This window comes from Pleurodeles waltl, chromosome 9 (assembly GCF_031143425.1).
Source record: "Pleurodeles waltl isolate 20211129_DDA chromosome 9, aPleWal1.hap1.20221129, whole genome shotgun sequence".
Lineage (NCBI taxonomy): Eukaryota > Metazoa > Chordata > Amphibia > Caudata > Salamandridae > Pleurodeles > Pleurodeles waltl.
In genome coordinates this window covers 868,012,264-868,037,486 of record NC_090448.1, presented here as the reverse complement: position 1 = coordinate 868,037,486, position 25,223 = coordinate 868,012,264, and the positions used below count along the sequence as shown (strand labels likewise).

The 25,223-nt window shown below is 47.0% G+C and overlaps 1 protein-coding gene across 1 annotated transcript in view; it reads left to right on the top strand.

The window, feature by feature from the left end:
* Positions 1–25,223, top strand: part of EML5 (EMAP like 5) — a 1,994,219-nt gene that overhangs the window by 1,407,188 nt on the left and 561,808 nt on the right. The gene's annotated exons all lie outside the window — the stretch shown is intronic.

The window sequence follows — 25,223 nt, the reverse complement described above, 5'->3', positions numbered from 1 at the left end:
ACCAAATGCAAACACCATCCCCCTCTATGCCGCCACTGGTAGATCCTCCACCACAGGATATCTGTGGATTCCATAGTGTAATGGAAAGAGCAGCTAAAAGGTTCCAGCTCCCTATTATATCTAAACAGTCGGATTGTTTCCTTTCCGAACATAAGGAAGATACCAGGAGAGGGGCGTGGCCAAGATGGCGACCGGAGCGGCAGCATAAACTGCAGCTCCGATCTCCGGCCCGCGTAATCATCCTGCCAGAGGCGCCTCAGCTCCCCCTTCGCGGGGCACAGACCCTGTTCAAGGTGCCGCCGGGGGGCCGCATCAGCACCCGGAGCCGAGGATCCGGAGCAGCTCCAAAACCGGAGATCGACGGGCGCCCAGCCAACTGGTGCCCGCACCCGATTTCAGAGCCCGCGAGCTCTGTGCACGCAGCGCCGGGTCCGCTGGGGCCCGTGCTACACTGCTGTGAAGGGCCGCTGAAAATCTGACTCTGCCAGGGGCGCGGAAGCAGCGCACGGACCCGGGAGGCTCGCCGTAGCGGCGGCGCAGGCCGGGACTCCTTTGTTACGGCGCCGCCCACCCCGGATCGGGCCCTGCCGTAGAGGGCTCGTCCGGGCGGCATCTTCGGAGGAGAGCGTCCGCTGGGCTCCCGACGCCCCGGCCCCCTCCCATACTCACCAGAGGAAACAACAAGCACCGTGGTCCGCCCAGTGGCTGGGCCGCATACAACACTCTACCACGCGTCCTCACAAGCTGAGGACACCATTTTAGAAACTGGGCCCTCGCCCGCTGGCGGCCATCGGACATTGGTAGACCGGTCCCACTGGTAAGTGGGCATGAATAGCGCGGAAGTGCGCTACATGGGAGCGGCGTCCTGGAATCATAACCCACGGGCGCAAACCTGCACTGGTACAGATTTATAGCACCATGGTGCCTGGAATGATGGGGCCCATGGGAATTGGTTTGCTTTCCCAGACATTCTGGGCTGGAAGCCTGTATTGGATTGTCGCCTAGCTTAAGGATTTCTTTATTACCCAGTGCCCTGCATTATACCGAACCGCGCCCCACCTCAGGAGGGGTGGGGCACCAGGAGCTTTGCCAACGGACGAGGGCACATCGCGAAATGGACTCGGACAACTGCATGAGGTGAGCTTCTCGGTGACACTTATCGAGTCGCAATATGCTACCGTGCTAATTATCCTTCTGCGTCCCAAGGCAACCAAAGCAACCTTAACCATCGACTAACCTCACAGCGCTCAGCCCGCACCTCACTAGCATTAGAAATCCTCACGGTGCTATAATTTGCAGACCTCGCAAGTAAACGGTCAAGATACAAAGCTGCTAATCTCCAAGATACTCGCCCTGCCCATGTTTTACACGGCCTTAACAACTAGGCTAGTCTGCCGCGACACTTGACTCAGCCGCATTTATCGCTGTGAGTTCGTGGGTAGCGCTAATGTACACGCACCATTGCGTTTGCCAAATGGTTAATCCAAAATCCGCACGTGCACCTCCGGGCAAAATGGACCACACTACCTCACCCCCTCCAGAAGCCCACGCCACCACGCAAGCAGCACTGCAGAAGCTGGAACTCACCTTACAATCACACACGTCACAACTTGAAAGAATACTGCAAGCCATTATGGACGCCAAGACTACCCTGGAAGCTAAAATTGTCTCGGTAACAGAAGATCTCAACATACTACGTACTGATCAACACGCACTGGCCAACAGGGTATCCGAACTAGAAAAAGATGCACTGACCCTCCCCGCTCTATGAAAGACCTGCAACTGCAAGTAACGCACCTATCAACAGAAGTGGATTCCTTTAAACGCAGAGCGGAATATGCAGAAGGCAGATCCCGTCGCAATAACATTCGTTTGGTGGGGTTCCCGGAACGCACAGAAGGCTTAAGCGCTGAATTATTCATAGAACAATGGCTCACAGACACAATACTTAAAGACAACATCCCGAAGTTCTTCTCCGTTGAGAGGGCACATAGGATCCCAGGCAGACCCCCAGCACCTGGCTCACAACCACGCCCTCTTATAGTAAGATTTCTTAATTACCGAGACAGAGATCTTATCCTACAATTATTCCGCAAATCTGGCCCAGAAAGCTATGAAAATGCCGTGATCATAGCTTATCCAGACTTCACAGCAGAAGTACAGAAAAAGCAAAACTCCTTTTATCGAGTTAAAACATGCCTCCGCAAACACAGTATCAAGTATGCGCTAATGTTTCCAGCCAGACTCCGGCTGCAAGACGACACTCGCTCCTTCTTTTTCACTACACCGGAAGATGCTTGGACATGGCTGCATGCCAAGGGTCTAGCCGACCCGTTAGACACAAGTGCACAAGAATGATAATAGGCCTTTCTCTACGCCGGGTCACAAGCAACGCAAAAACCAAGGTGCTAAGCCCTCGCCTGAACAGGCACAATCCGAACGCTCCCGGCTTCTGCGGACCACATCCAGTTTCATCAACGCTTCGCCCACTGCCTTATCAACGCAAACAGACGCTGACCTGGAGCAGGACATAAACTCGGACTCGGCAGAATCCACACGGGGTCCTTTCCTCACACCACGCACAGCGGACGACATCTGCTGAATAGCCAAGCTCTATTTACTCCTGCTCACCGTTTGTGGTGAGATACCTTCCCCTTGCTGTGGATGCTCGGTGCCCTGGGGACGCCGCCACTGTTTCTTCGCTGTTCCTTTACTGGGGCGCAGAGCCCATGGGCGCCCTTCGGCTGGCATATCTTGCTCTTTAAACCATGAGAGACCCGGGCGGTAACACCATGTATCCACACCAATGCTCACTGGCACCCCCCTGCTCCATATGAACCATTCCTTCATGCCGGTAACCACCGGAATTGTTTTATATCTGTTAACAACTCATTTATTGTTATATTTTGTTTTAGTGTGCACCTTCATATTGGGTGGTTGGTTTTATCAAGGGCTAACTAACTGTAAAAGCAGCAGCAGACACATAGGATATGCCCACTACAGCAATGGGAACACAGCTCACAGTTTATTGGTTGTTCAATCATAACAGCTGAGTGTCATAACAATGTTATAACGGGGGTAACAGACAACTACTCCTCTAGTCGCACAACAACCACAAAAACACTATGGCCACCCATATACACAAAGGTACCTTGAAATATAAGATACTCACATGGAACATCAGAGGCATGGCAACTCCACGCAAACGTCAAAGGGTTTATGCTTTCCTTAAAAGACATCAAGTACACATAGCTTTATTACAAGAGACACACTTTTCTATGTCCACGCTGGAAAGCACACGCTCAAAATGGAAAGGCCAACTGCACGGCACCACCTCCTCGACCTATGCCCGCGGAGTAGCCAGTTGGATTGCACCTGGGGTCCCATTCGCTCTGTCTCGCACACAGTGTGACCCAAATGGTAGACACGTGATACTCGAAGGCACCCTAGATGGGTCCCCTCTGGCCCTGGTCGCACTGTACTCCCCAAATGCAAACCAACGCGACTTCCTATCCACGCTCTCCACCGGCAATCTTAGCGACCCCACACTAGAATGCATATGGGGGGGTGACTTCAACAGTGTCCTAGATACTCAAATAGATCGCTCGTTCCCCCCACTCGCCATGGCCCCTTCCAGTCGTGCCTCACAGGCCCTAGCACACTGGGCATCAAACAATGGTCTGAGGGATGTATGGAGGGTGAACCATCCACTCACCGCAAATACTCTTTCTATTCCCCAGTACATAAGCTGCACACCAGAATAGACATGTTCTTCGTATCCGCATCTGTTATTCCTAAAGTATGCATGTCTGAATACTTAGCATGCACGATATCAGATCATAACCCTCTATGCGTAACTATAGCTTGGGGCCACACGCATACCCGGATACCAACATGGCGATTGCAGCCAGAAGCCCTTTTAGATCCCCCCTTTCAAACCGATAGGTCCAAAAGATTAGTCGATTACTTTTTAACTAATAAAAATACAACTTCATCCCGCGCTATAGAGTGGGACGCCCACAAGGTGGTGATACGCGGACACTGCCTTGCGGCCACGGTGGGGGTTACAAATGTACTTACCAAAGAACTACAAGACTTAGAGGTGAAGTTCCGTAGGGCAGATAATGTGACTGACAGCGGAGAGCCCACACTAACAACACTGCAATCGCTTAGGGCTGCTCACAAGGAGGCACACAACAGATTAAGCAAACACGACTATAGACATTATATGGCAAGACAACATGCTGAGGGAGACAGGTCGGGCAGGCTATTAGCCTGGCTGATTCGACAGCCTTCGCAGCCCATACCTATTGGTGCAATACGTTCAAATCCTGATCTCATCATTAACACTCAAGCAGGCATAAACAATGCCTTCTCTGCATATTACCGCACCCTTTATACGCCCCCCCCCCCACACCCCCCTGGAGCAGCACCTTATAGACACATTACATTTGGTCTCTCAAAATCAACTTATCCTCGATAATACCGCTACTCTAGATGGCCCTATAACTATTGAAGAGCTGCGCGTAGCTCTGTCGCAAATGGCACGCAGCAAATCCCCCGGATCTGACGGTCTACCGGTAGAATACTATAATTCCCACGGCATCCATTTACTACACCCACTTATAGAAGTATTCAACGAAGCACACCACAACTTACAACTGCCGGACTCTATGTGCGAGGCTCTGATAGCCATCCTCCCAAAAACGGGCCAAGACCCTCTTGATGTCAAATCATACAGGCTGCTCTCCTTACTCAACATAGATTGCAAACTACTAGGAAAAGTACTGGCAAACAGGCTCCTCCCCTACTTACCAAGTTTAGTACATCATGATCAGTCTGGCTTTATTCCTGGCAGAAGTACTTTCCTGAATATTAGGAGACTCTTACACATAATGCACAGCAATATAAACACTGAGGCGGTGGCCCTCTCCCTAGATATTGAAAAAGCGTTTGAGACACTTAGCTGGAATTATCTCCTATGCACACTTCAAGCATTCGGTTTCGGCCCCGGTTTTATCAATTGGATTAAAACGCTCTATTCTAGGCCCACAGCCTGTGTCAAAAATGGTCACGCTATCTCTGAAGCATTCCCCATAGGCAGAGGCACCAGACAAGGCTGCCCACTATCTCCTCTGCTATTCGCTATTGCTATGGAACCATTGGCAATTAAACTACGTAGCTACGCATACATGTGGGGTATCCCAGAACTTAACTCCTATCACATTATATCCTTGTATGCAGACGATGCCCTCATTCAGCCTCCCTGGCAAAGGTACTGCAACTGTTAGACTCCTTTGCCCTCGCCTCCGGTCTGCATGTCAGCTGGTCCAAATCAAGTATTTTCCCTCTTTCTTCCATCCCGGTTGACCATCAATTGGCACTGCCGCAATATAAACTTCCCTGGTCACACGCAACCTTTAAATATCTTGGGGTGCAGATTTATCATTCTATTACAGACTTAAAAGAGGGTAACATTGATAAGGTGCTCAGCTCTACCCGTAGCTCAATACCTTTCTGGAGCTCACTCCCCCTGTCCCCCATGGGTCGTGTGGCGATAGCCAAGATGCTTACCCTGCCAAGGTTATTATATTATTTTACTGCCTTACCATTGTGCCTGCCACGCTTGTTCTTTCACAAACTGCAATCAATACTAACCGACCTACTATGGGGCAAAGATAGGCGGAGAGTAGCGTTGTCTACAACACAACACCCGCAAGAGCTGGGTGGGCTGGGTATGCCCAACTTCGAAAGATACTATGCAGCTGCCCAATTACCATGGTTACGGGATACTCCTTCTGCTGAAGGCACAATGTTACAAACACATAAAGCTCCGCAGGAGCTACTGTCTGCAATGCTATCCAGCCCCCCCCTCTACTTCCCAGACTGATACTGTTGGAAGCAGCTCGTTTCTGCTGGCGCAGATACGTTCAGATCAAGGCTCCCTCCCCCCTTACTCACCCTTGCTGCCATTGTTTCAACTGCCGGGCACCCAAGCCCTCTCAACGAAGCACGATACACGGGGAATAAACACACTGCAGGTGGGCGACTTATATTCTAGCTCTGTGATGCACACCTTTACGGAACTGGTATCCGTGGGAGTTATGCGCAACGGGGCCTTTCTGACGTACAGCACCATAAAACGGTTACTTAATAATCTCTGGGGTGCCGGAGGTGCTGAGCCTCAGGAGTCTCCGCTACTCACTATTATCCTCACCATAGGTAGACCAAAAGGCATTATAACTAAATTATATAAAGCTCTACTTGATGCGATCTGCACCACCTTGCCACAGGCAAAGGCGCGATGGGACTCTGTTCTCCCCTCTCCTCTACCACAGAAGACTTGGGCTGCCGCTCTTGCAATGGTTAAATCAGTTTCCCGCAACCCCCGTCTGCGTTACACCCAATTCAATTATTTTCACCACTCATATTTATCCCCAGCCCGCATCCAAAGACTATACCCGAGTATAACACCGACATGTCCTAGATGCGCCACACTGGCAGCTGACTTCTTCCATGTGGTTTGGAGCTGCCATTCAATAAATTTGGCCTGGCACCGTGTGACAGATGTCACAGCAGTCATCTCATCCCACACTCTGGTCCCCACACCCGACTCCTGTTTACTTGGCATACACCACCGCACCAGAACGGATAAACAAGCACATAGATTTATAGACTTAGCATTCGTGGTTTACAAACGATTAATAGCAACGCACTGGAAAGCTCCACATGTCCCATCCCTCTCATCCTGGCTTCGTGATTTACATAACCGAGCGCAGGCTGAAGCACAGACATTTCACCTATTGCAACATAGGGGTCTCATCCAAGAGGGCCCCGAGGTCTGGGACACTTTTGTGGTGGCTATGGAGGCCAGAGGCGACATGTACCCCCGTGAAAGGGACACCATACATGCCTATTACAGCTCTGGCTGTCACCGCCAAAACTTTAATTAAGCTGCCCCAATCTCGGCCACTCTCAATCTCATCTGTTATCAACATCCTCCCCTCCCCACAATGTATCTCTACATCAAGGTTATACACTCTCTCTGGGTCTGTACCCACATATAGCATATACCCAGATCACGTAACGTCACGCCTGCCCAGTACCCTGTCAAACCTCGTAGACACACCCCATACCTCAGTTGTGTCACCCCACTTTACTTACATATATTAGCTGCACTCCCCCTTTTTTTTTTTTTTTCTCCCCCATGCACTATGGGGGATTACTTAAACGAGTAATGAATTACTAGTGATTAGTTGTGTCCTTAATCTGCAATTAGTTAATATATAAAGTACAAGCTGAATGCCGCCTTGTTTTTTCCCTTGCCCTTTCGGATTTGCATTTTCATGTTGCTTTATATTTGCTTTCCTTGACTTTTTCTTTCTCTTTTTCGTTTCTTTTGACACCTTTTTGTGCAATAATGCTGTGAAAAACAATATAAGTAAGCAAATGGATCACAAAATTATTGACAGCCATTGTACTGTTGTGTGAAGGTTACGTTTAATAAACAGATTTAAAAAATAAAAAATAAAAAAAATATAAAAATAACAATTTAAAAAAAGGAAGACACCAGGAGATCGGTTTGTGCGATCCCGATTGTAGACTTCATCTGGGAAGAGGGCCTTAGTGTAATGTAGACCCCATGTTCCATTCCAGCTGTGCTTCCTAGGTTGGACAAAAAATACAAAGCACTGGAAATTCAACAGCCTGTTTAATTGGTCAACCTAAACCTGACTCAGTAATATCTCAGGTGGCTCAGCCCAGGTCCAGAAGTCCATCCTCTCCGCTTTCCGCGCCCCCGGACAAGGAAGGAAGGCGCTTAGATTCTATAGGGAAAACATTTTCCACAGTGGCAGCTACAACAGTCAGGGCAGCAAACTCCATGGCGATTTTAGGCAGATACGACCGACAAATGTGGTCGATCATCTCCTAATTCATCGATCTCCTTCCTGAGGATGCTAGAGCTGAAGCTTGGAAGATATTGGAAGAGGGAGAAAAGATCTCTGCCGAGATCATAGACTGTGCAGCTAGCCGGAACAGCAGTATTAAGACGTCAGGGGTGGCTAAAGGCCACATCCTTCCACCCATAGGTTCAGATGAAGGTCCTGGATATGCCTTATGATGGAGAACTACTATTTGCCAAGCATGTCGATGATGCGCTTCAATCTATAAAGATGAACACGGACACAACTAGATCATTGGGTACTCTGCAATTCAAAAGGCAGCCCTTTCGAGGGACAAGAGGAAGACGACTATTCTTACAGAGGTGGCCTGCACCAGTATCGGCAGTAACAACCTTACCAGAGCCAGTTTCATCCAACCACCAGTCAACAACAGCAACAGCCCTATGGGCAACCTCCATCTGCAGCCTACAGACATACCTCGAGAGGAAAGTCTACTTATAGAGGCAAGGACACAGCCAGAAAACAGTGACCTCCCTCAAGTGCCTGCATCCAAAACGTACCCCAACATTCTGATAGGGGGCAGAATTTCCAGCTTCTCCCACCAATGGTCCTAGATCACCTCAGACCGATGGGGCCTCGATATTATCACCAAAGGGCATACCCTGGAATTTCAACAATCTCCTCCGGAGGTAGCACCAGGGGGACCCCCACCTGCACACTTAAAAGAGCTCCTCGTACAAATTTCCAATATGATAGACAAGGGAGCAATAGAGATCGTACCGAAGTCTCAGAGGAGAACCGGCTTCTACACTTGCTTCTTCCTTTTTTTTTTTTTAAGATCTCTTTTATTGCTTTATAATTGCATGAAAACGCATACAGAACAAAATAACTTCCCATCTTTTTGTATCCCCCCCTCCCCCTCCCTCTTCCCTTTCGCACTTCCCATCAATTATACAGAGGTGTTTGTTCGGTTCACAAATTAGTTACTTATTTGGTCTCTTGTACGATCTTCAACAGGAATATCTTGGTCAACTATACATGATCTGACTCTGATAAATTTGCCTCTGCATCAGAGTTAGAAGTGTCAGGTGTTCTAAAATTGTCCAGTATCGTGTTCCAATGCTGAGCACTGTCTCTAGTTCCTAGGCCCCTGAGTGTTTCCCTTAATAATACTGTCCCTTCAGTTTCCGCCCATTTGATTAATGCATTTCTCCAACGATTTATCTGTGGTCCCTTCGGATCATTCCAGTGTGAGGTTATTTCTCTCCTTGCTAATATCAGAGCCAGGTCTATGAATCGGTTTGTGATTTTATGCTTGCTGGGGCGAGGGAAATCTCCTAAAACCGCCACCATGGCTGATCGGGATAATGTTCTGCCCGTGCAAGTGGAGAGTGCCTCAAATATCCCCGTCCAGTAGTTCCCGATTAGTGGGCAACTCCAGAGCATGTGCAGCAACTCTACTGCTACTTCTGCACATCGGGGGCAGCTGGCATTTTCTACACCATAAATCTTTGATATCATATAGGGGGTTAAGTAAGCTCTGTGATAAACATATGTGTTTATTAATTTAAACCTGGCATTTCTGGAAACTGTATATATGTGTGTGGTTATTCTGGTCCACTGTGTGTCATCTATTGTAACATCTAATTCCCCCTGCCATTTGGTCTTAAGTTTATTTAAGGGAAGACATATGCTGGTTAGTAGAGATGTATATATCCCTGATATCAACTTCCCTTGGTCTCCTATAGTGCATATTTGGTCACAGGTATTATGTCTGGGGCGTTCTTCTAGTCCTGTGCCCCATTGTCTATGAAGAGTCCTAGCAATTGCGTTAAAAGTTAGGAACATCCCTGGTGGTATCTGGAACCTTTCCTGCAGTTCTGCATAAGTGCACAGTTTCCCATTATTATATAGAACCCCTATAGTGTCGATCTGAAGTGCCATGAATTGGGTGATACCCCTTATCACATGGTTTCCTGTGATGGTTCCTATACAGATCAGGGGGGCCTCTGGTGAGTACGGTGTTCTGGTATGTGTTTGTTTTAGGTATTGTTCCCAGCAGTGACGTGATGCTTCCCATTCTATAGGAAGTGGTTTATTCTGTTTCTTGGGGTGTAGTAGAATGCCCAGAATTCTATCACGGGAACAGTGGAGAGGGGCTCTCAGTGCTTCCCCCACTGGGGGTGCTCTGATGAATCGCGCCAGCCATTGGAGTTGGCTCGCCCAATAGTATAATTCAAAGTCAGGAACAGCCAAACCACCCTCTGCTGTTGTTCTCTGGAGGGTGCGCAATGCTATCCTTTGTCTGTTGGTTCCCCATATAAATCCTGTAATCAAGGACGAAATTGTTTTAAATACCACCCTCGGTATAATGAGTGGGATGGTTGCGAAATAATATAACATTCTGGGTAATACTATCATCTTAATCAGTGCAATCCCCCCAGTGACCGCTAGTGGAAGTGTCTGCCAGAATATCATGCTGTTTTTGATACTCCTAATCGTGCTCTGAATGTTCCCCTCTAGTAAATCCTCAGCAGAGTGAGAGATATTGACCCCTAAATATTTGAATGTGGACGGGGACCACGGGAGACCCCGATTGTCCATTGGTTCTTCGATACCCCTAGTAGCTGGAAAAATGGACGACTTTCCCCAGTTTATCCGGAGCCCAGATGCAGCTCCAAAGTTGTCTAACATTGTCATTGCTCCTGGTAGATAGGTCTCTGCGTTCCGGAGGAAGAGTAACATGTCATCCGCATAGAGAGCAATATGATGCGTCCAAGCATTGATTGTAATGCCTTCGTAGTACCTCTGGGACCTAGCTGATTGGGCGAGAGGCTCAACTGCCAACGCAAAAAGCAAAGGTGATATCGGGCAGCCGTGTCTTGTACCCCTACCTATGGCAAAGGAAGCGGATATTGTACGGCCAGTGCGTACTCTCGCTGTGGGGTTTCTGTAGAGAAGCCTCGTCCATTTGACAAACCCTTCTCCTAGTCCTAGCTGCAGCATCACTCGTTCTAGGTAGTCCCATCGTAGGCTATCAAAAGCCTTCTCGACATCTATCGAGATGATTACTGCTCTATTTGCGTCAGAGGGCAGGGCATGAAGGAGTGAAATCAATCGACGGATATTTTGGGCAGTGCTTCGCTTTGGGATGAATCCCGATTGGTCCTGATGGATTAATGAGGACATGTATGGTAGAAGTCTGTTAGCTAGTACTCTGCTTAATATTTTATAATCTAAGTTCAACATTGATAGTGGGCGGTATGATCGGACTTCTGTGGGGGGTTTGGTGGGTTTCAGAAGGGGAATCATTATGGCCTCTGTAGTGGAAGGAGGTAAGCTGTTGTTATTCCATGCCTCTGCATATAAGATGCTGAGCTGGGAGGTTAATGAGTCCTGATACGTAAGGTAGAACTCCAAAGGGAGACCATCTGCTCCCGGTACCTTGCCCCTTGCCATACTCTGGATTGCAGTCTTTATTTCTGTAAGCGATATGGGAGTCGCCAGGGCTATTCTATCTTCCCCTTTCAATGCCGGGAGATTGAAGTTCCCCAGATGTAATTGAGCGTCGCTGAGTACTTCGGTGGGAGGGGCATATAGCTCTGAGTAATATTTAAGAAAGGTGGCATTGATCTCCTTCTGCCCATATACTTTAATACCCGGGGTGGTCTCTAACTCCACCACTATGGTTTGATGTTGGGGCGGTTTGGCTAGCCAGGCCAGTAGGGCACCTGCTCTGTCGCCCTCTGTATGTTGCTTCTGCAAGAATTGTTTGTAGTCGAAACAAGACAATCTAGTGTTAGTTTCTATTATTCTAGCTCTTGTTTCTTCTAGTTGTGTTGAGAGGTTGGGTTGTGTTGGGTGCTTACGTTCGAGATCCCTTAGGGAGTTCTCGAGATCGGTTAATTCTATCTCTAGCACCTTCAGTATTCCCACAGTTGTGCTAATACAATATCCCCTGATCACTGTTTTAAAGGATTCCCATTCTACAGATCTGGACGAGGCAGTTCCAGCATTATTCTCGAAGAATTCCGTAATCTGCGTGCCCAGTTGGGCTCTAAAAGCTTCATCTTCAAGTGACCATGCTCTCAGACGCCAAGTGGGAATCAAAGGTCTCTCGCCGCACCAGGCCAAAGAAATCAATAAGGGATTATGATCTGAGATGGTGCGGCCAAGATACTCGGCCTTCATCACCACAGATTGCACCTCTGAAGACGCCAAAAAGGTGTCCAGTCGTACATGCAGGTCGTGAACTGCTGAATAGAAAGAGTATTCTCTATTGGGGGGATTAAGTTTGCGCCAACAATCCGTTATTGCCAGTGTTTTTGCCACTGCTGGAAGTGCAGTGCTGTTTTATGGGTTACGGATTGTGACAATGGTGGGTGCGATCTATCCATTGCGGTATCCATTACACAATTAAAGTCTCCTCCTATTAACATAGTGCTAGTGAGAAGTGTGCTCATGATCAGTGATAATCTGTCTAGGAATCTTCCCTGATCGTGATTTGGGGCGTATAGTCCCGCAAGAGTTACCTCTCTCCCGTCCAATCTACCAGAAATCACTACGTATCTCCCCTCAGTGTCGATCAAGGTATGAACAACCTGTAATGGGACGCCTGGTCTGATCCATATCAACACTCCCCTCGCAAACGCTGAGTGGGTAGTGGCGAATATTTGTCCCCTCCAGCGCTTGCTCCAACAAGTGAGTTTCTTGTAAGATAGCTATGTGCACTCCCCTTCGTTTAAGAAAGCTGTGAACCTTGTACCTCTTGGACATGTTATTTAGGCCCCTGACATTCCATGTGATTATCTTATATTCTGTGGTCATAATTTAAGGAGGGGTGTAGAGGCGGTCCGCTAACACCGCTCTACTACTACTACTGGACAAACCTATTGAGTTTCGTAATCTAAGGTGTGAACCGTTTGGGCTGCGAGATAGACCCTGTGCCTGATAAACCCTGAAAACAACACAACCAAAATCAAACCCCCTTTGTAACTCCCTCTCCCCAGGACCGGTACCTACAACTCTCCCCGTCCAAACCATTACAACTATTGTAATCTTAATTATCAACCTATTGGAGGGAAGCGTGCCAGAGACCAAGAGGCAGCGTCCCGGACCCTTCCCCAGGCCCGATCATGTGTAATGTGCCGGTTAAGAAATGATTTCTAGGTTCCTATCGCTCTATATTTACGGTTGGGTCCTATCAAAGTCCCTAAACAGACTGAGGTTCCCCCACAATTGTCCGCTCACTTGCCAACTTGCTCTTTTAGCGAGGTCAAATAATCTCGTCCGCCGTTCCTGGTGTGATCAAAGGCAAGCCGACGAGAGTGTCCTGAGAGGATATTGAGGAATGTTCGCAGTTTGAGTCAACGTCTGATGCAGTATCTGGAGTCCGGTGTGTGTGGAAGTCTCCTCCGCTTAACGCTGCTGCTGTTTCCACCGCATCACGCATCTCCTGTTGTGACTGACGTTTCGATGGAGCCGCTTCTGTGGTCTTCTTCCGGGATCTGCTACGTTTCTTCCCGGGGTTTCGGAATGTCCAGTCGCGAGTTGCTCTGCAGTGGATGTTCAGCGATTCAAGCCATTCCATTGCCAGCTTAGGTGTGAGAAAAAAATGGGTTCTGTTATCGTATTCCACTCGGAGTTTTGCCGGAAAGAGCATGGCATATTTTATACCATGCTCCCGCATGGCTCGTTTTACTACGATGTAGGATGCCCTTTGCGCCTGTGTTTCTCTCGGGCCATCCAATTGAATCTCTCCTAGCTGGCGGGATTGTGACAGTACATAGTCTCTATCTTTGTGGTGGTGTAATCTAGTGATTATTGGCTGTGGCCTGACTCCTGGTGGGGGTGGACCGCCAGGGATCCTGTGGGCTCGTTCCACCGCAAAAAATGGTGAGAAGCCCTCTGATGCTATCGTGTCTCTGAGCCACTGTTCTAGGAATACTTCTGTATTAGCTGCGGAGGCCTCTGCTCCCTCCGGAACCCCCACCAATCTGATGTTGTTCCGTCAGGCTTGGTTTTCTGCATCCTCCGCCCTTGCCTCCAATGTTTTCAGCCGGGTGGTCAGGTCTTTAATTTCTGAGTACGAGTTTTTGTGCGCCGCTAATACCCCTGTCAGTGTAGTCTCGTGCAAACCCACCGTTTCCTTTAATTTACGGTGGTCGTCTCGCAAAAGGGAAAGATCTGCGGTGAGGTTATCTATTTTACGCTCAAGCGCTTCCCGGGAATCTTTAATGGCCAGCAGTACAGTGTCCAGAGTTGTTTCTTGTTGTTCATGCCCCGTTTGCGATTCTCTGGCGGGCGTTGGGGGTGGATTCTCAGTGTGCGAGGAGTTCCCCACTGGCGATTTGTCTTGTTTTTTTGGTTTCACCATTGTAACAGGTCCCAGACGCTTCTCTTCAATTTTTTAGATCTTCGGTCGTTAATTTGGCAGGGTTTAAGCTTTGGGCCTGGATTGTGGCCCGAGGGCGCTGCACTACGCTGTATTTGCTGATGTTCCGCTTCGTACTGTTGCTCTTGTCGTTAGTGGCAAAAGTGGCTGAGTCCTTTGTGCCCTTCAATGGATGGTGTGGGAGATCTCACCTCTACGGGACCTTCGTATCCTCTCAGCCGAGGGCCGCGGCTGTAGCTGGTTCCCTGCTCTGTCGCGGCTGCCATTTTATGTCGCGGCAGCCGAAAAATTGTCGGGGGGAGTTTTGCGGGCGATCTCTGCCCCAAAGTGGAGCGCCGCGGTTCCTACTTGTGCTGTATATTCTCCAATCGCTTCCCTACAATTTTTAAGACCTCCGGTCATTATTATGGCAGGATTTAAGCTTCGGTCCTGGATTGTGGCCTGAGGGCGCCGCCCTACGTCGCATTCGCTGATGTTCCGCTCCGTAATGTTGTTCTCGCCGTTGGTGGCGATGGCATCTGAGCCCCTTGTGTCCTTCGATGGATGGTGTGAGGGTCCTCACCTCCAAGAGACCTTCGTGTCCTCTCAGCCGAGGGCCGCAGCCGCCGCGAGCTCACTGTTCTGTCGTGACTGCCATTTTGGGTTGCGGCAGCCGCGAAGTTTTCGGGGGAAGTTATCCAGGCGATCTCTGCTCCAGGGTGGGGCGTGCAGTTCCTATTTGTGCTTTGTATTCTCCGATCACTTCTCTTCAATCCCCAAGACCTCCGGTTGTCACTATGGCCGGATTTAAACTTCCGGCCTGGATTGTGGCCCAAGGGCGCCACACTATGCTGCATTCGTTAATGTTCCGCTTCGTACTGTTGCTCTCGTCGTTTTTGGCGAAGGTGTCTGAGCATCTCGTGCCCCCCAGTGAATGGTGTGGGGGCCCTCACCTCCACGAGACCCTTGTATCCTCTCGGCCGCGAGCCGCGGCTACAACGGGTTCACTGCTCTGTCGCGGCCGCCATTTTGGGTCACGGTAGCCGCGAAGTTGTCGGGGGGAGTTTTCCGGGTAAACTCTGCCCCAAAGTGTATCGCTGCAGTCTCTACTCGTGCTGTATATTCTCCGATCACTTCTCTTCAATTTTTGAGACCTCCGGTCGTTATTATGGGAGGATTTAAGCTTCGGGCCTGGATTGTGGTCCGAGAGCGCCGCACTACGCGTGCAGCTCCATTGGTCCCTGGCCACGCCCCACTCTTGCTTCTTCCTTATCCAGAAAAAGACAGGAGACTGGCGACCTATCTCAGACCTTCAATGTTTAAACAAACTCTTGAAAAAACAGTCATTGCGGATGATCACTCTACAAGGTGTTTTATGATTACTCAACCAAGGGGATTTCATGACGGCCTTGGACCTCCAAGACGCCTATTTCCATATCCCTATCCACCCCAATCACTGGAAATTCTTACGCTTCAGGGTTGTAGGCACCCACTACCAATTTAGAGTGTTACCTTTCAGCCTGAGATCACCTCCTCAAGTTTTCACCAAGGTCTTAGCTCCGGAGGCAGCCACCTCAGACAAATGGGAATTCAAGTGTTTCCAGACTTGGACGATTGAGCACAAACAGCATCCAGGGCAACCAGAGACACAGCAACATGCCTGTCCCTCTTCCAGAGATTAGGCCTCACAGTCAACTACCAAAAATCACTTAATGCCATAAAACAACATCACCTTTCTAGGAGCCGTATTAGATTCAGAACAAGCAAAAGCTTTCACCTCTCAGGACAGGCAGAAGAGGATTCGAAGTCTAGCGCTCCGCCTCAACAAAAGAAAGTCCACTTCTGTCTCAATTTACAAGTCTTTTCTGGGGATGCTCTCCTTGTGCATTCCGTTGGTAGTAAACTGCCATCTCCACATGAGAATACTTCAGCAACAGCTAGACAGTCAGTGGAAGCAAATAAGCGGATCTTTCAACGATATTGTCCAAATAACCCCACCTATGAAACAAGCCATGGAATGGTGGAGGACGACACCCCACATCTCCGAGGGTCTCTCTTTTCTGGATCAAAGACCAGAACCTGTTTTGACCACAGACACATCTCCTTGAAGACCTGACAATGAGAGGGAAATGGAACACCCAGGATGCAATGCTCCACATCAACCTGTTGGAATTAAAAGCTGTGTTCCTGGCACTCAAAGCCTTCCTCAACAAGATCAAAGAATCATCGGTTTTGATCCGAACCGACAACACCACAAGCAGGGAGGTACAAAATTGCCCTCCCTCAACGGGGAGGGCGGTACAAAATTGCCTGCGCTGTCTCTTCAAGCAGAGGAGATATAGAATTGGGCACTTCAACATCACGTAACTCTCAGAGCAGAACACATCCCAGGAATATCCAACACCTTGACGGACTCATCAAACAGAACCTCAACGACCTGCCATAAGTGGGAGTTCAACCGAGCAACTCTCGATCATCTCTTTCTTCGCTAGGGCAAGCCCAGTCTGGACCTATTTGCAATAAAACAAAACACAAAATGACAATACTACGCAAGCTGGCAACCGCAAAGAAGGTCGAGGGGAAATGCATTTTTGATCAAATTGTCAGGAATCTATGCCTACGCTTTTCCCCCACTTCCGCTGATCCCAAGAATTCTACAGAAGATGAAGAGGGAACCTTGCCGACTATTACTGATAGCTACCAGATGGCCACACCAGTTTTGGTTCACAGAGCTCCTGTTCCTCTCAGAACAACCTCATATTCGGTTGAAACCAATTCCGGACTGAATTCTATGAATTTGCTGACCTAGATATTCCACCAGACTGTGGAGAAGTGCTCGCAAATGCCAAAGCCCACTCTACAAGTAAGACATTCAAACTCAAATGGAAAAGATTTTGTATATGGTGTAAAGCTTTCAGTATCCACCCTCTAACATCTTCTCCAGAACAGACACTTCTGTATCTTCTTCAGTTGGAAAATCAGGTCTCTCTCACTCATCTATCAAGGTTCACCTGACAGCTGTACTGCTACTTAACCATCTTTATGTTCTCCAGAATAGTAAAGCAATTCCTAAAGGGATTATTCAGATTGTTTCCTCCAATTAGATTCCCTCCTCCTCACTGGTACCTCAACATTGTACTTTCGCAAATGATGAAACATCCTTTTGAACCTATTCACAAAGCAGAATTGAAATATATTTCTTGGAAGACAGCGCTTACCTCTGCAAAAAGGGTCAGTGACATTCAAGCATTCACAATCTCTCAACCTTTTCTTCAATTTAAACCAGACATGGTCATCCTTAGAACTAATCCAAAATTAATTCCTAAAGTTCCCTCGAACTTTCATCTGAATGAACCAGTGATTTTAATGACTTTCTTTCCACGCCCCCAACTCCAGCAGAAAGAGCGCTACTTTCCTTGGATATCAAAAGGTGTCTAAAATTCTACATACAAAGAACTAGCAGCTTTCGTACAGCTGATCAATTGTTTGTAGGCTAAGGACAACTCAGAAAGGGGTACCCTGTTACCAAAGAGTCTATAGCTCGGAGGATAGCCCCCGCCATACACTTTTGTCACCAGCTAGCGAGAAAACCACTAACAGACAATGTCAAAGCTCATTCCACCAGAGTTGTGTCTACCTTCACAGCTCTCTTCACAGGCGTGCCTCTACAGCAGATTTGCAGAACGGCAACGTGCACTAGGAGCCACACCTTTTCTCAGCACTGCTGCCTAGATGCCGCAGACAGGATGGATGCACCAATGGGACAAGCCGTTTTATGTATATGTTTTATGTATGTTTATTTGCATAATGTGAGTCAATATTTCTTTATCCACCATCCTCTAATATTCATGTATACAGATATATATATATACCTATATATCTATCTATCTATATTTATATATATATATATGCATAAAGATATTAATATCTTATGTTTACTGCTAATTATTCTGATTCAAGCATGTGAATCTATAATAGATACCCCAATACTGGAGAAGAAAATAAGTTACTTACCTGTAACTGTGGTTCTCCAGTATTGGTATCTTTCATAGATTCACATGCGAACCACCCTCCTCCCCATAGAGGCTCACCTCATGTTTCTTCCCTTTGTACATCACTTGTGCTAGACTGGAGCCTCTGTGCTGAGGGTTCTAAAGGGCGGTCTTGACTGATTGGCTGGACTTTGGGTCTTTTATAATGGCACTAATAAGCTGTAAAAGTGAATGTATTTTTCCATTGAAATCAATGTTAACATTTAATCTACTGCTTTCTAAGTACCGTGGGACTCCCACTTCGACGGCGGGGAATGAATCAAGCATGTGAATCTATGAAAGATACCAATACTGGAGAACCACAGGCACAGGTAATTAACTTCTTTTTTTTTGGGCCGTAGCTCAGCTGGCATTCAGGAAAACCTAGCAAACCTGTACATTTTTTAAAACTAGACACTAGAGATTGAAGTCTCCAGCCCGGCGGTGGTTACCACCGTGGTGGTCATTACCTCTGTGGCGGTCGGTGTGGAACATTGGTGGTTTGGCTTCAGCCAAACCGCCAAATTCATAATATGGAGGAAAGTACCATCAGCCTGTTGGCAGTATTTCCTCCATATTACTGCCGACCGCCAGGGTCAAAATGACCCCCAATGTCTTTTACCTATGTGTTTTGGTTTGAAGTGTAGTGGATGTATGCCAGGTGCCACAGCAACCCTCCCTGGCCTGTTAGTGCAGGAGATAGGACACAACAAGGCAGCCATCTGGGGAATGTTTTTGCCTCATTCCTACATACTGGCTGTGATACCCTAGAGATGCAACCCCTCTAGAATGTTTACTACTTTTATAGCACCAAACAAGCCACAAAGAGGCACCTATGTGGCATTTAATCCGGAAAATGAATGAGTCAAAAGAGTTAGAAGCAACGAAAAGGGGACAGCCTTATATTTCTGTGTGTTACATTTTTAAAGGAATTATTCCTCTACATTGGGAAAACCAGCCTAACTTTTAAAAACATTGACTGTGTACAAAGAGAATAACAGAAGAGGCAGTTTAACTGAACAGGAGGCTTCACAAGTGTGCAGATTGGTGAAAGAGAGCTTTAGTGGTAGATGGGCTGACAGGATAGGTTCCAGAGGTGCAACATCTGTGACCTGGGTCAGTGTTTTAAATGGAGATACAGAAGGGATGGTACTCTGTATTCATTTAAAGCATTGCCTTGGGTTAAAAGTCTTATGGCAGACCTTGGCTCAAGACTAGACTGTGTAGAAAAGATACATGTACCTGAATCCCCTGGGCCTTGACGGTGCATACATTTGCGCACTGGCAAGTCCTGGCCTTGCAATCTGGACCACTCAGAGTAGAGCGGGAAGCCTGGGTTTGGCTGATGAGGTGTTTTTGTGCCTAGACCAGTGGTGGCTAGTGAGGCTCCTACAGGCCTTGTTCATTGGCATTTTATTGGCCTATGAAAAGGCTTCAAATGTATGTTTTTTTGGGAATCCAAGGTAGGTCCAGAACCATGCCAGAGTTGCTTGATACCCACATAAGATAAATTATGTAAAAATAATTTATATGGAACTTATTTACACAGTGGTTACCCTGCAAGCATGGCATGGAGTCAGACACAACAACACTTTTGAGTTACATAAGTACAAGCTGGTGGCCACAATTTGTGAAACTACAGTTCTCCTATTTAAAGCATCCCCTGCCCATGGAGTCTCTACTGTTACTGTCCAGGATTGACTTTGAGGTGTAGTCCTTGAGGTGTGTACCTATATAAACAAACACATGAATATTCCTATAGACACGGGGAGGTGTAGTTAAGCACTGAGAGGAACACCAGTAGAAGCAGGAGTGAGAAAAGGGCCACTTGATGGGGTCAGAAAGATAGTTATGTTACATTGATTTTCAATGTACTTAGTAACCATGGAAATCAGAAATAATGCGTAGAGTTTACATCAAATGATGCATGGGAACTTAATTAGAGTGGTTACATGAAGCCTGGACTGTGACAGATGATGCGTGGATCATTATACACGGGAGTCCATAGGGTGATGGGGAAGCGCTCTGCGCCTGTGACAGCGACTGCAGGGCTATTTGAGCTGGTGCCTCTTCATACAGGAAGTAGTGTTATTTGAGCGCTGTGTAGACAACGCTTCTGGAAGTGGCATCTGCAAGGTCGCAATAGCTGTGAGGGGACTGCCATCAAAGCCATGACACCATTGAATTCTGAGAGGAGGGAGTGATGGAGTTTGCTCCACTTTTGTGTCCTCTGATACTCAGTGCTTTTGTCTGGAGAACTAACTTATGTGCTTGGTTGTAACCCTCCGGTGGAGGTTATCAAGAGCACGTGCTCTCGCCTTGTGTTACGCTTTACTCAAGTCAGTTGGTTAATACACCCACTGCAGAGGTCTTGACAGAATGAGAATGTCACAGATTACAACCCTGACATAGCATTTTCACCTCTTCATCTCTGCAAGATCAATGCAATTAAGAATGGCACCTGCTTTGCAGCGATATGAAATGGCAGAACCTTTATTACCAAGCACTATGTAGTTATCCCATAACACCAGACAAAGGACCCTAGGAAAAGAATGTGGCCAGAGCTGCTGACTTTGGAGCTGGGGAACATAGTTTGAGTCTCGGCGCCGGCTAAACAGCCTGTGATTCTGGAAAAACCACTTAATCGCCCCTTGCTACCAAAAATGAATGTGTTCTTGTATTATGTAACCAGTGCTCATGTAAAGTGCTGTAATACCTTTATATCGAGTTTGCACTATATAAAACTGAAACAAAAAAAGGAAAAGCACCTTCCTGTCGGGTTTGAGCTAAATAACACTGCTAAAGTGAAATAAAGGCCCGCAGGCATCACGAAGAAACAGCAAGATGCCCCAAAACAAGGAAGACAAAACATACTGCCATGAGCGCGAAGCAAGGGGGTATGGGGCAAGTAGCCATGGTGGGACAGGAGTTAACAAGCGAGGGGTTATTGCCCCCATCTGCCCTCCCAAGGGGGTAGAAAGTCTGTGTCCCTGTTTTTTGGGGGATGGGCATGGCCTTGCACATGCTGGGCAGCCCGCACCAATACAATTAAAAAAAGTAATCCCTGGTGTTGAGTGGGGTTTCTGTCCCCCCATCTGTGCCTCTATCGCCACAGGGGGAAAGAAGACTGTTTCCCCATTTTTTGGGAGGAAGCATGCTACAAAAAAGTGGGCTTTGTGCCCCCACCAAGGGGCAAATGGGGGTAACTGCCCCATCTGCCCCGAGGGGGCAGAAATACTGTTTTCTTGGGGGTGGGACATGACCATGCCCATGCTGTGCAGCCTCCACCGATACAAATAATTAAATAGGGGTCAGAAAATGGCCAAAATATGTCCCCCATAATGGTGAGAAACCCTTGCTCAAGGGGCCGCTCCCTCACATATATTATTTAAAATCTCTGGTGTCTAGTGGTATTCTTTTCCCCCTCAGGTGCCAGGCCTTTTTTTGGCTATTTGGGGCAGTTCATGCTTAGGCCCTCATAACTTTTTGTCCACATAAGCTGCCCACGCCAAATTGGCGTCCTTTTTTTCCCAACATTGTAGGGATTCTAGAGGTACCCAGAGTTTGTGTGTTCCCCTAAAGGAGACCAAGAAATTAGCCAAAATACAGGAAAAATTGTGTTTTTTAAAAAAGAATGGGAAAAAGGGCTGCAGGAGAAGGCTTGTGATTTTTTCCCTGAAAATGACATCAACAAAGGGTTTGTGGTGCTAAAATCACCATCTTCCCAGCTTTCAGGAACAGGCAGACTTAAATCAGAAAACCACATTTTTCAGCACAATTTTGGCATTTTACTGGGACATACCCCCTTTTTACTATTTTGTGTGCTTTTAGCCTCCTTCCAGTTAGTGACAGAAATGGGAATGAAACCAATGCTGGATCCCGGAGAGCTAAACATTTCTAAAAAGTAGACAAAATTCTGAATTCAGCAAAGGGTCATTTGTGTAGATCCTACAAGGTTTTTCTACAGAAAATAACAGCGGAAATTAAAAAAATATTGAAATTGAGGTAAAAAAACAACCATTTGTCTCCACGTTTTACTCTGTAACTTTTTCCTGCGATGTCAAATTTGTGAAAGCAATATACCGTTACGTCTGCTGGACTCTTCTGGTTGTGGGAATGTATAGGGCTTGTAGGTTTATCAAGAACCCTAGGTACCCAGAGCCAATAAATGAGATGCACCGTGCAATGGAATTTTCATTCTATACCGGGTATACAGCAATTCATTTGGTGAAATATAAAGAGTGAAAAATAGGTATCAATAAAATCTTTGTATTTCCACAATCGGCACAAGATAAGGTGTTGAGAAGCAGTGGTTATTTGCACATCTCTGAATTCTGGGGTACCCATACTAGCATGCGAATTAAGTGCATTTCTCAAATAGACATCTTTTTTACACACTGTCTTACATTTGGAAGGAACAAATGTAGAGAAAGACAAGGGGCAAGAACACTTGTTCTGCTATTCTGTGTTCCCCCAAGTATCCCAATAAAAATGGTACCTCACTTGCGTTGGTAGGCCTAATGCCCGCGACAGGAAACGCAACAAAGACACATCACATTTTTACATTGAAAACTGTTGTGTTTTTTCGAAAGTGCCTAGCTGTGGATTTCGGCCTCTAGCTCAGCCGGCACCTAAGGAAACCTACCAAACCACCACATTTTTTAAAACTAGACACCTAGGGTAATCCAGGATGGGGTGACTTGTGGGGCTCTTACCAGGTTCTGTTACCCAGAATCCTTTGCAAAACTAAATATTTGGCCAAAAAAACACTTTTTCCTCACATTTCGGTGACAGAAAGTTCTGGAATCTGAGAGGAGCCCCAAATTTCCTTCAACCCAGCGCTCTCCCAAGTCTCCCGATAAAAATGGTACCTCACTTGTGTTGGTAGGCCTAGTGCTCGCGACAGGGAATGCCCCAAAACACAACATGAACACATCACATTTTCCCAAAGAAAATAGAGCTGTTTTTACAAAGTGCCAAGCTGTGGATTTTGGCCTCTAGCTCAGCCTGCACCTAGGGAAACCTACCAAACCTGTGCATTTTTTAAAACTAGGCACCTAGGGGAATCCAGAATGGGGTGATTTTTTAGGCTCTCACCATGTTCTGTTACCCAGAATCCATTGCATACCTCAAAATGTGGCCCAAAAACTATTTTTCCTCACATTTCAGTGACAGAAAGTTCTGGAATCTGAGAGGAGCCACTAATTTCCTTCTACGCAGCGTTTCCCCAAGTCTCCTGATAAAATTGGTACCTCACTTGTGTAGGTAGGCCTAGTGCCCGTGAAAGGAAATGCCCCAAATCACTATCTGGACACATCAAAATGATCAAATACAAAACTTCCTGCATTTGCGGGGGGCACCTGCGTTTTAGGTTTTGGGCTGGGCTCAGCAGCCATACAGGCAAGCGATTCCCCTTCCATCCTTGCCCAGGGGAGGGTGTGCGAGGACCCTGGGGGGAGCACTAGCTTTTCCCCCGAGGGCCCCTACTTGGACGTAACAGTTACGTCCTGGGCACCCGAGGGGTGCTGCCCTGGACGTAACCGTTACGTCCTGGGCACCCTAAGGGTTAAAGTACTATTTTTTTAGTAGGCAGTGGTCTATGGGAAATGTTTTTTGTCTACATTCACAAAGGGGAAGTGGTTCCTCGAGGACCTCTTCCCATTTGTGAATGGTAAAATACTAATGTTTATAGAAGGTAAAATACTAATGTTTTGCAACAGGATGTCATTTACAAAACATTAAGACATACCATTCTGATTCGGTATTTGGTAGGGATGCCCTTAACACACCCCTTCCAAATCTGATTCCATAGTTGGTCCCAAACCAAAATTAATATTAGGTAATGTGCTACCAAATCGCAATTTGAGTTTTAAAACTACCTAAAGCCATTTTTGATGTCGCAAAGTGCCCAGTTCTATGGTTCAAACTCTTTGCGAATGCAACATTTCCTTGTACACCTGGCCTTAAGTTTCATGTATTTTTATGTGGAGAAAACAAAACTATTACGGAAACACAGTAGAACAAGTGCTAGTTGAGTTTGCATTATTTTTAGCCGTAATTAAAAAATATGTGGGTTGAGCAAACCTTATCTCCATCCTTTTCTCTGAAGTGCAAATAGACTTGTTTGTCATTTTACACTAGTACAAAGTATATTCAGTCTGTACCACAGGAGTATCCTGTATCATTAAGAAGGTGTTTCAGAATAAGACCCTTAGCATGGTGCATTTAAGAAATGTAAGAACTTCCTTTGTGCTTGTGTGTTTTAGGTCTAGCAATAGGCAAACCTTTTGATATTACGTAATTAAATATATAATAATATACTTATATGAGCTTTCATACAGCTCTCTTCTTCTATTAGTTGGTTGTATTGTCATTCACATTTTTCTTCCGCCCGCTACAGCATGCAGCATGAGCCAGTGGGTAGGCCAACTTCACCCTTGGCTAACTTCACTGCGAATTATGGCATTCAGGGCCAGACTGGGGAACCAAAATCTCAAACAAGCTTTGATCTCTTCATCTCCTCGCAGTCTGTCTTTTTTCCCCAACCACCTGTTCTCTCTCTCGCGCTCTCTCTCTCTTCTCTGATCAATTTCTCTCTACTGTCTTCCCCCTTCTCTTCCTTTCTTTCTCTCTCCCTCTTGAAGCCTCGTGCCTGGTGAATTTATCCTTGGGGAGCTGGAGGCGCCAGCAGTGGCCTTGGACTTTCATAACCAGCCTACAAGGGCCCTAGCCCAAAACGAAAATGCCGAGGGGGGAAAAAAAGGCCAGCACATCTTTATTGAGGGTAGTTCCCTTCAGTGTGATGAACTGCTCGACAATATGTGCTTTTTGAGACCCAATTTTTTTTTTTAATTTAGCCAGTTTTTGTTTGTATTGTCATGGGCTCAGCAGCTCCCCAACAACGCTAGGCCTATT